The following is an 11,997-nucleotide window of genomic DNA, read 5'->3' as shown; positions in this document are numbered from 1 at the left end:
GGCCAGGTCTTTCATATGTAAAAGTCTCTGTGCACAGCTTCGGTGGGGAGGGGTCTCAGGGGATCAACAGGGCGGAGCAAGCAGCTATGGCTGCTCCCCAGTCCTACCCTAAGAGGCCCCACATCTCAGTGTCCCGGTAATCACTGCAAGCACCTCTGAGAGAAAGCCACCCCTGAGTTCTGCCCGATGCCAGACAGTCCAGTTTCTCCCCATATGATTCTGTGTCCCCATAGACTTACCCGGAACTGGAGTTCAGAGCAGTCGGGAGCTTGAGACTCCCTCCCAATGGAAAAAGACAACCGCATCCTCAGCTGCCAGCCCTCTCCATGTGTGCCACGTCCTCAGTTGCCAGCCATTTCGGCATGTGCCTCTGTACCTCTGCACTTTACTTCCACAACTCCTCTGAGTCTCAGTGCTTTTCTCTTTCCTTCTAGTCGTAGAATTTCCACTCAGCCAACCTTCCTGTGGTTCTGGATGATGTCCGTTTTGTCTTTTAGTTGTATTTTTGAAGTGGTTGTGCGAGGCAGCAATTTCTGGTCAGTGATGTACACTTTTAAACATTGCAGATGAACATAAAACTGGTCATAGAGGAAGAGCTAGAAATCCAGTAGCATGATTTTTATTTTTCTTTCTTTCTTTCTTTCTTTTTTTATTGCTTAAAGTATCACAAAGGGCAAAGGGTATTACATATGTGTCCCTTTTCTTTCCCCAACCTTGACAATCCCCTGGCCTCCCCTACCCCCCAGTCCATTGGTTATGCTTATATGCATGCATACAAGTCCTTCGGTTGATCTCTTACTCTCCCTCCTGCCCCCCAACCCTCCCCGGCCTTCTCGCTGCAGTTTGACAATCTGTTTGAGGCAGCTCTGCCTCTGTATCTGTTATTGTTCATAAATTTATAATGGTCTCTATTATCCATGAATGAGTGAGATCATGCGGTATTTTCCCTTCATTGACTGGCTTATTTCACTTAGCAAAATGCTCTCGATGTTAAACAGTAAATGCCAGTAGTGACCAAGAACACAGGGACTACACACACTATACTGGAAGGAATTCTTTTCTTAAAAAAATACTTTATTGATTTTTTACAGAGAGGAAGGGAGAGAGATAGAGAGTTAGAAACATCTATGAGAGAGAAACATCGATCAGCTGCCTCCTGCACATCTCCTCCTGGGGATGTGCCCGCAACCCAGGTACATGCCCTTGACCGGAATCGAACCCAGGACCTTTCAGTCCACAGGCCAATGCTCTATCCACTGAGCCAAACCGGTTTTGGCAGGGATTTCATTTTTAATGCATCTTTATGAAGATTTGGAATTCATTCCTTGTGTTTAAAGGGAATGTTTGAGAAATAAAACATTTGTGTACAAATTGTTAACTTGTGTGTGTTTTTTGCATGTGACTTGTAAAATGCAGGAACTTTGATAAAGTATTGATTTGTGTAGAAAAAATGACTTAATTTCATTTTCTGTCATCTGGTTTATAGAAAGTAGCAGAATATAAACTATATAAAGTGATATGGTGTCTTTGTCCAGCTTCTCCCTTGACAGGGCACAGCCTCCCAGCTCCTCCCTGGACAGGGCTGGGATTCCCATGCAGAGACTCTGTTATGAGGCTCTGAAATGGCCCTTTCTCTTACTCTGGAATCCTTGTTTGAGGATCCTCCATGGCGGAGGCTGCCAATTGGGCCAAAGGATAAGTGGTGTCATGGTCACTTCTCTCCTTTCTTTTGGGAACACACTGGTTAGAACACCGAAACCTGAGCAGCTGGGAGCTCCGGTCTTACCTTGCACCCGGGGATCTTCTGGCTTCAAATGGTTAGAAACGTGGCTTCCAACCCCCTGTTCAGTACCGCCTGGTCGGAGCAAAGACCGGGATTCATTCCTCCCAGTGGGATCCAGGCAATTTGATGAGCTCTCGGGCCCTGCATGAGCCCTCCTTTGCCCTGCCTGGACAGCACTGCAGTCGGTCAATGCATGCCCATTTCATGAAGCGCTGCCCGTGTAACTGAGCACAGGACTCCATCCACTCTCCTTGGCTTGCCATGGCCATTGGCAGAGACAGATAATCAAAAGCTGCTCTCACCAGACTGTAGATATTGATCGGGGGCTCGGGAAGACTTTATAAGGAGTCATTGGGGGGATTCCTTCAGTTCAAATTGAATTGTGGGCCGTTAAATCCTCTAGTAAAAGACTTTGCTCCTATCACATTCCAATGCTCCTTCTGAATGTTTAACCATACCAGGAGACCACCTCCCTGGCAGGGCCCTCTCTTGGGTCTGGGCCCTTCCCCTCTGGCAGATCTCGTTAATTGTCATGGATTTCTCAGCAGGTGGATGCTCTTGGAATTTGGAAGGAAAAGGCTTTGTTTTCATTTCAAAAGAAACCAATTTGGTGGTTCTGCCTAGAGACATAGGAGGGAGGTGAGTAAGGAAGGAGGGGGTCAGCGAGAGGAGAGAGGATGGTCCATTCAGGGATCGCAGAAGAGCCTGGATGTGATCAGATGCCACACATGTGCATGAACACGCACACGCACACACAGACACACATAGCAGCTCAACACATAAGCAGACCCACATGGGCACACACATAAGCAAATCTACTCTCCAAAAGGCACACACATGCACTCACACACATTTATGTGAATACTCAACCACAAACCCTTAGTTGTGTGCAATGAATACATACACTCAGGTACACACACACCAGCTCCATCATTGATAATTGAAACATTAGGGGAGTTATATAACTTCCCTCAACCTTGGTGTCATCATCAAAACACCAAGAGGCACTCCTCTACACTAATAAAAGAGAAACATGCAAATTGGTGTCACTCCGCTACCCTTCCCATTGGCTAATCAGCATATCCTTACACAAATTAACTGTCAGCCAAGATGGCGGCTGGCAGCCATGCACTGAAGCGAACAGGGAGGCTTGCTTGCTCCAGTGACTGCAGACTCCAACGTTCCCTGCCTGACTTGCCAGCCTCTCAGCTGCAACTCTAAGCAACTATGTTGCAAATAAAGAAGCTAAACAAACCCCAGAGACTGGATTTCAGTCAGCCGGGCTTCAGCCAGCCAGACCACAACATTGTATCAAATACAGAAGGTAAAGGCCAGAAACCTGCTTTCGGCAGTGAGGCCTCAGAGCTAAAGCTGGCCCAGAATAGAAAAAGAAAAAGAAAAGAAAAAAAGGAGCAGTTGGGAGCTTCAGTAACCCGCCAGCCTGAAAACGGCCCTCAGCCCCTCACCCAGACTGGCCAGGAACCCCAGTGGGGACCCCCACCCTGATCCAGGACATTCTTCAGGGCAAACCAGCTGGCCCCCACCCGTGCACCAGGCCTCTATTCTATATAGTGAAAGGGTAATATGCCTCCCAGGACTGGGATCAGCACAGTAGGGAGGCTCCTGGCACCAGGATCAGCGTGACAAGGAACAGTGCCCAAACCCCCTGATCACCCTGCGGCTCTGTGTGTGACAGGGTGTGGGGCCACAAAATCCCTATCTGCCCTGCTCTGTTCGTGACAGGCGAAGGCGCACCAACACCTTGATCAGCCCTGCTCTGTGCCTGATAGGGGGGAGCTCCCCAACCCACAGATTGGCCCTGCTCTGTGTGTGACAGGGGGCGGTGCCCCAACTCCCCTATCGGCACTACTCCAAGAGTGACGGGGGAGCTCCTCAACCTCCTGATTGGCCCTGCTCTGTGCATGACAGGGGGCAGCACCCCAACCTCCTGATAGGCCCTGCTCTGTGCATGACAGTGTGTGGCACCTCAACCTCCCCATCGAAACTGCCTTGAGTGTGACAGGGGGCGGTGCCCCAACTCCTTACTCGGCCCTACCTTGAGCGTGACTGAGGGTGGCTTTGGATTTTTGGAGTTGGTTTAATCAGGCAAATTTATCATCATTCATTAGTCAGAACAAGCAATAATAATAATAATAATAATAATAATAAAGCAGTTCTCAATTCCTAACATCTCTGTCTAACCCCCGTCATTCCTTGTGGAGCCTCAGCTCATGCATACTGTGGCCAGCTTCATCTCGGTCCATCTTCATTCAAACTGAAAACCAGACACACACAGAAGGCACCTGCCCTGGCTTCCAATAGAGAGGGCAAACAGTGCTTCTTGGTTCAATACAACACATGGCAGGGCCTAATCCTAGACACTAGGCTGTCCGCAATGCCATTTAGGACAAAATCCATCTCTCCATTAGGCATTTCCTCTGAATTTCCTCTAATTACTTCACAAGCCGAGAAAGGCAAAGAAACCACAACTCAGACTCCTATGTAAGGATTCGGGCCTCACCTACTACAGGACTCTTGGAAGTGGTGGGCTCACTTCAGCTCAGAGCAAAATGCTTAGGTATTACTGACTTTCTGAAAGATTCGAGACAGAAAGGTAATAAAACAGTGGCATCAAGTGCTAACCACCTCAAAATGATTGCAAAAGTGAGAAGGCTGAATCCATTTCTTCTGTCCTGTGGATCCCTTGAGGAGTCATCAGTGGCCCATGAAGACCTTTCCTAGTCCCAAGGCATAAATATATAAAAATACATATTGGCAGGTTTCTAAATCTGACAGTGCTCTCTCAAACAGAGCTCTGTTCAGTTGCTTTATTACGGTGCCTCTGCAACAAAATGGTGCCACCGGTGGGTGACTAGTGACTTCAGGAATGCCAGAAGGAGGAAGTCAGCCCTTGGGGACAGGAACCTCCTTGGGCTGCAAACATTCCTCCAAGAACCACTTGAGGGGTGTGAAGGATCCAATCTGTCCCGAGCTTTTAATGGCTTCAATCCTGGGGAAGTAGTCCTCTTTGATGAGAAGCATCATCTTCCAGAACTGGGCCTGATACTGCTTCATGAGGGCATTCCCACACAGCTCTAAGAAGAGGGTGGCCGTCATATCCGACAGGGGCTCCGTGTTTAGTATCTGTGCCAACCAGTGCCAGCCATGGTTTAAGCCATGAGGGTGAACCTTTTGTCGAGTTCCATATGGCCACCAGAGCTGGATGATGGCAGCATAGAGACACATCATCCCGGACATGCGTTTCAGAAAGTTGTCCTGCTGCTCCACCTTGGAATCCTTCACTTGGTAGCCAAGCATTCTTTGATAGTCTTCCAAAGCCATTCCCTCCCTGAAAGCCGGGTAGGATGGGACAGAGTACGGACAATTCTTGTGCAGATGAGCCAAGATGAGGTCCCCCACCCTTGGGTGCAGCTCCCAGATCCCGGACGCTATGGCGGCGATGGGGAACCCAGTTTCATGATGAGAGGCCACCTCTTCCTCTCCTTGTTTCACAAACTTCTCTGCCAGTTTGTACTGGACAAAGTCCAGGCCCTGTGGATTCAGTGTGACGGACACAGAGCGCCCACCAGATTGAACTCGTTTCCCAGAGAGCAGGTTGTGGATCTTGTCGTAGATCTCCTTCAGCTTGGAGCCTGCGATGGTGGAGATCTGGCTCACTGGGATAGTGGCTGCCTTCTGGAGGTCCATCTTTATCTTTTTGACCTGGCTGTCTTTGCTGCCTGTCAGTCCCTCAAAGGCCAGCACACACTGATGGGAGGCCTCCTGCAGCTGCTGGTGTCACTGCATTGTTCTTTCTTGGACCTTCACCTGGGGGCCTTCACTCTGTGTCCCTCCCGGGCCCTGGCTGGGAGCGGGGTACTCGTTGTGGACCTCTGGCCTCTGCTGCACCTGTGCGTCTTGCCGCTTCACCCGGGCCTCCTCTTCATCCTGCCTCCTCTTGTCTTCACACGCCCTGGCGTCCATCAGGAGGTCCCGCACTTGTTGCAGCGCGCTCTCGGCCAAGGCTTGGCCCTCTGCCCTGAGAAAGCCGTTCTCTGAAGTGGTCCATATGATCCCCGAGATGAGGCCGCGCAGCTGGTTGCCTCGGCCCTGCAAGGCCAGCGGGTCCACCTTCGGGTCTCTGTGCTGGCCCATGGAGTCCAGCTGCTGGTTGAGGTGCAGCAGCTCCTCCTGCACGGCATAGAGGCTCCGCAGGCGGACCTGGCCTTCCTCCCTCCGCAGCGAATCTGCGCTCTGTGCATGACAGGGGGGAGCTTCCCAAACCTGTGCTTCAGGTTGAGAATCTGCGCTCTGTGCATGACAGGTTCCCAAACCTGTGCTTCTAGACCCTGCTTTGTTTGTGACAGGGCAGGGTACGGAGTCCCAACCCCCCTGATGGGCCCTGCTCTGTGAGTGACGCTCCAACCCCCTGATTGGCCCTGCTCTGTGAGTGACAGGGGGCAGCACCCCAACCTCCCCATCGACCCTGCCTTGAGTGTGACATGGGGCGGTGCCCCAACTCCTTACTCGGCCCTACCCTGAGCGTGACTGAGGGTGGCATCGCAGCCCCCTGATCCACCCTGCTCTGTGCATGATGGGGCATCGCCCCAACTCCCCAATCGGCCCTGCTCTGAGCCTGACCAGGGGCTGCACCTAGGGATTGGGCCTGCCCTCTGCCACCTGGGATCAGGCGTAAGCCAGCAGGTCATTATTTCCCGACGGGTCCCAGACTTTGAGAGGGCACAGGCCAGGCTGAGTCCCGCCCCCCCCCAACCCTGCCCAGTGCACAAATTTTTGTGCACCGGGCCTCTAGTAAATATATAACAATACATATTGGTAGCTTTTAAAATCTGACAGTGCTCTCTCAAACACAGCTCTGTTCAGTTGCTTTATTATTGCGCCTCTGCAACAAAACGGTGCCGCCAGTGGGTGACGAGTGACGTCAGGAACGCCAGAAGGAGGAAGTCAGAAAGCCCTTGGAAACAGGAGCCTCCTTGCGCTAACATTCCTCCAAGAACCGCTTGAGGCGTCTGAAGGATCCCATCTGTCCCGAGCTTGTAATGGTTTCAATCCTGCCGACGTAGTCCTCTTTGATGTGAAGCATCATCTTCCAGAACTGGGCCTGATACTGCTTCATGAGGGCATTCCCACACACCTCTAAGAAGTCCAAGAGGAGGGTGGCCGTCACGTCCGGCAAGGGCTCCGTGTTTAGTATCTGTGCCAACCAGTGCCAGCCATGGTTTAAGCCATGAGGGTGAACCTTTTGTCGAGTTCCATATGGCCACCAGAGCTGGATGATGGAAGCATAGAGACACATCATCCCGGACATGCGTTTCAGAAAGTTGTACTGCTGCTCCACCTTGGAATCCTTCACTTGATAGCCAAGCATTCTTTGATAGTCTTCCAAAGCCATTCCCTCCCTGAAAGCCGGACAATTCTTGTGCAGATGAGCCAAGATGAGGTCCCCCACCCTCAGGTGCAGCTCCCAGATCCCGGACGCTATGGCAGCGATGGGGAACCCAGTTTCATGATGAGAGGCCACCTCTTCCTCTCCTCATTTCACAAACTTCTCTGCCAGTTTGTACTGGACAAAGTCTAGGCCCTGTGGATTCAGTGTGATGGACACAGAACGCCCACCAGATTGAACAGGTTTCCCAGAGAGCAGGCTGGGTATCTTGTCAAAGATCTCCTTCAGCTTGGAGCCTGCGATGCTGGAGATCTGGCTCACTGGGATAGTGGCTGCCTTCTGGAGGTCCATCTTTATCTTTTTGACCTGGCTGTCTTTGCTGCCGGTCAGTCCCTCAAAGGCCAGCACACACTGACGGGAGGCCTCCTGCAGCTGCTGGTGACACTGCATTGTACTGTCTTGGACCTTCTCCTGGAGGCCTTCACTCTGTGTCTCTCCCGGGCCCTGGCTGGGAGCGGGGCACTCGTTGTGGACCTCTGGCCTCTGCTGCACCTGTGCGTCTTGCCGCTTCACCCGGGCCTCCTCTTCATCCTGCCTCCTCCTCTTGTCTTCACACGCCCTGGCTTCCGTCAGGAGGTCCCGCATTTCTTGCAGCGCGCTCTAGTCCAGGGCTAGGTCCTCTGCCGTGGGAACGCCGTTCTCCGAGGTGGTCCTAATGATCCCCGCCATGAGGTCGCGCAGCTGGTTGCCTCGGCTCCGCAAGGCCAGCAGGTCAACCTTCGGTTCTCTGTGCTGGCCCACGGAGTCCAGCTGCTGGTTGAGGTGCAGCAGCTTCTCCTGCAGGGCATAGAGGCTCCGCAGGCGAAGCTGTCCTTCCTCCCTCCGCAGCCGCTCCTGTTCTGCCTCTCACAGCTTCAGGTTGAGAATCTCTGCTCTGTGGCGATGCTCCGCTTTCAGCTTTTCTTGCTGCCCCAGGGCTTCTCTGGAGCTCTTGTCCAGCACTTCCCTCAAGTCCTGGAATTCTTTGCGATGCTCCCGTTCCTTGCGTTCATCCAAACGCTTCAGCTGTTCAGATGCCATCTCAGAGAGTGCTCGCACCTTCCTCTCCTGCTCCTCCTGCCACAGCCTCAGGACCTCTGTTCCTTGCATTCTCTGCACTATCTCATACATTCGGATGCATCCTTCCACCGCGATGTCCCTGGAGGACCGAAGTAACATGGGTTCCGTGTGCTGGGACTCACGTGTGCCCTTGGTCCTACCTGGTGTTGCTGGTGTTCTTGGGGATGCTGGTGAGAAGGCAAGGCTTCTTATGGGAGACCTGGGAACAAATGAAAGTTGGTCCAGGCCTGAAGTGGAGCTAGAAGATGTCGACGTCTCTGAGGCAGACAGGTTCTCTTGTGTGTGGGGTAGGACATGATCTACCACCCCTCAGGCGTAAGAAGATAGTTGGGGAGTGGACGCACATTCTTCTAAAACATCCTCGCCCCGCAGGAGCCAGTCGTGGCGGTAGCAGAGGCGACCTTTGCTGGAGCTGCGCAGCGCCTGCAGGGTCTCCTGGTGGCGGCGGCGGTGGCAGCCCTTGGATGCATGGCCCGTGCTGCAGCCGCTCTTCTCAGGTGCCACGGGTGGAGAAAACAAACCCCTTAAATCAGCCGCCCTGTAAGCGGAAGCAAGTTCTCCTTCACTCTAAAGTTGCTTCCTAATTGCAATAGCCAAGTTCTGGCCAGGATCTCCAGCCAAGTTCTGTCTCAGATCTCCAGCCAAGTTCTGGTTTGGATCTCCAGCCAAGTTCTGGTTAGGTTCCCCAGCCAGGTTCCGTGTCTCCTTGCCTTGAGACGTCTGTATTTATACCAGGTGATTTGAATCCTGTCGGTTTCTATTCCAAAGGTTAGAGCTGGTTGGGCGCTGGCAGGCGGGGGCGGAGCCACGGACAGGCTCTTCCACCGGGAATCCACCAATCACACCTCCGCAATGGCGGGGCCACTCTAGCGTGGGTTCTGATTGGCTCAGCCCTCCCGCCTCCTTGTATATGTCTCCCTCCCTGCAGCCCAGTGACTTGTTGGTCAGACAGCCAGCGACTCCACAGTGGGAGAGGTGAGAGCAACTTTTTTACATATGATATTGGTGGACTGTGGTGGCTGTTACAGGAGGAGGCATGGAGGAGGGCGCTTGCCTCTGCGGCTTGGGCTCTTCGCGGGGATGTCGGCGTCCTCAGGAGTGCCAGGGCACAGCTGAGACATCAGTGCCAACACCCTTTGGTGGCCACTGTGCATGCGCATGATGGCCGGCCTGGGCTGCTTTGTTGGTGCTTCAGGCTGAGCCCATTGGGGGGAACGTGAATTGCCGATTCGAAGCTCTGGGAGCACAATAGCTGCTGCTGGTGCGGGACCCACTGGAGAGCTGCTGCCCACAACCTTCCCAAGGACCCAGCCTAACCTCCATGCTCCTCCTGGCAGCGTGCTCTGGCGCACGCAGGACTGGGTGAACTTTCGGAGTGTGCACATCTGCAACTCGCGGCTTCCTGGGGCTTTCCCCATCACATTCCCTGTACTCGGAGGATTCAACCCCTTCTCATGGCAACATTGAACTCCAGGAAGACGCATCACATCATGTTGTGGGGGGTAATTTACTTATTTTATTGTATGTATTATGCTGTATGAAATGATTTATTAAGTTCCGTTGTATCTACTTTTTATCTCGTACTAATAAAAGTCTGCACAATATGTCGTGCTTGTGATTGGGTTTCATTTCTGATCATGTCAGATCATGTTTGGCATCATGGTTGTGCCACAAAGCTCAGGTCCCTGAAAGGAGAGTGGAGTCTGATGTTCCTTGAAATTACAGTAGTTTGGGCTCCACCTCTAGGTCCCTGCCTAATCCTCTCTCACAATCAAGGTCATCCCCACCCTCAGGGGCACTGAAAGCCCTTAGTAATTCACCCTCCAAAGGTGCACCTCCATTGTGTTCCTTCGGCAGCCTCAGTGCCATTCTTAGAATTCCTCTGTCCATGCCCACCCCAATCCCATCCGAGGAGCCCGCCCTGACCTGCTGACTTCAGAACATGTCCAGAATCCTACCTCTGCCCCAACCATGCCATGAAAATGGGAGCTCTCCGCAGCTTCTGGAAGAAGGGTGCCAGGGCTGAAAGAAGTGATGAATTTACTCATAGATCAGCCGTGTCTCCGCATTCCTCAGTTCTCGTAAGAAAGAAACCAGATATCATCCAACAGTGCAGAAAGTAACCTGGACTGGAAGAATGCCTTAGTAGACACAATGACATGCACACCACAGTGTGACCATGGGATGCCGTTCAGGAGTGTTTTCAACCTCAGAGGGTAGAGCATGATGCACCCTAGAGAGAAACCATGTGAATGTCATGGAAGAGGGAAAGGCTTTCTACAAGGACCTTGGCTTAAAAACCACAATGCCATGCACAACGGAGAGAATCCTTATGAGGGCGGTGAGTGTGGGAAAGCCTGCAGTCAGAGTTCTTTCCTTAGACAGCATGAGGCCATCCACACTGGTGAGTAACCATATGAATGTCCCCTCATTGACAAAGCTCTCAATCAAAGATCTTACCACAGAAAAGCAGGATTGAGTCCATCCGGGCAAGGATTGCTATGAATGTCAATAGTCAAAGCTCTGGCCTGAACCAGCACCAGAGAATGCACAAGGGGCAGAAACCACATGTATGTCCCATGTGTGGGAAGGCTTTCCGTCAAAAGTCTGAGCTGACGACACGTTACCACATAACACACACCACAGAGAATCCATGTGAATACGTTCAGTGTGGGAACGCCTTCAGTCAACATGCGAATCTCATCAGACACCAGAGTTCCTACACAGGAGAAGAGCCCTAGGCATGTCAGCTATGTGGAAAATCCTCCAGTCATGGTCCTTCCCTTAGAAAACATGAAGGACTCAACAAAGGAGAGGGAATCATGGAAGACCAACGCTGTTTTACACATTATTCACACGAGTGAAATAATTCAGGGTAAAATCAGGTGAAACCATTCAGTGTACAAACCACTGTGTCTCAAAGGCGAGGCATTTGCTGATCACTTATTTCTTACTCAACCTAAAATATCCCACACCAAGGATAAAGCAATCCCAAATGGAAACCCACATACTTAGTTGTTTCTATATTAGAAAATATGAGGGCATGTGTGTTAGAAAATATGAGGGCATGTGTGCTGTGGGTGTGTGTATATGTATGTGTGTGTGTTCACGCCCGCGCGGGAATCTGTCTGTGCAAACACTTGTAAAGTGCCCTTCAACACACAGCTCAGCAAGTAATGAAATGTCTGTGGAAATGAAAGTTGTTTATAGAACTGTGACAACAATTGTGGGGAGCTAGGATGATCTGGTAACTTTGAATGTAGAATTTTGCAAGAAATTCATCTTTCAGGACAGCAGTGCTTGCCCATATTTGAACAAGAAAATCTGTTGTGAAAGAAGCAAAGTGTTGGTGTGTTAGTTTTCCTTATGTGGTTTTGAACACATACATTCAGGTTCACACAGCCCTTTCCCCAATGGCTGCTTGGAAACATGGCTGTTCCCTCCGTCTATGTTTTCTTCAACACGATCTGCTAAAGACACAGCCAAGATCTTCTGCCTCAGGTGCTAGAAGCCTCTGCATGACGCGACCCTGCTCAGGCAAGTTCATTTGGGCATATGAAGGGCTCTCACAGAAAAATCTTGGTGGGACATCATTCTATGGCTCTGCTAAGTGGGGCCAGGAGACACAGTTCTAGACACTTTTTTTTTTGGTTCGTTACACACCCTGTTTCTCTCTCTCTTTTTTTTT

General features: G+C 51.4%; 2 pseudogenes; both read right to left on the bottom strand.

Annotated features, from left to right (window-relative positions):
- Positions 1-4,687: 4,687 nt before the first annotated feature.
- On the bottom strand, positions 4,688-6,102 carry LOC102416957 (annotated as a pseudogene).
- A 623-nt stretch (positions 6,103-6,725) lies between these two features.
- Positions 6,726-9,727, bottom strand: LOC102443183 (annotated as a pseudogene).
- Between the last annotated feature and the right edge of the window lie 2,270 nt (positions 9,728-11,997).

Source organism: Myotis lucifugus, unplaced genomic scaffold, assembly GCF_000147115.1.
Source record: "Myotis lucifugus unplaced genomic scaffold, Myoluc2.0 scaffold_1116, whole genome shotgun sequence".
Taxonomy (NCBI): domain Eukaryota; kingdom Metazoa; phylum Chordata; class Mammalia; order Chiroptera; family Vespertilionidae; genus Myotis; species Myotis lucifugus.
This window is presented reverse-complemented; position numbering and strand designations above follow the sequence as displayed.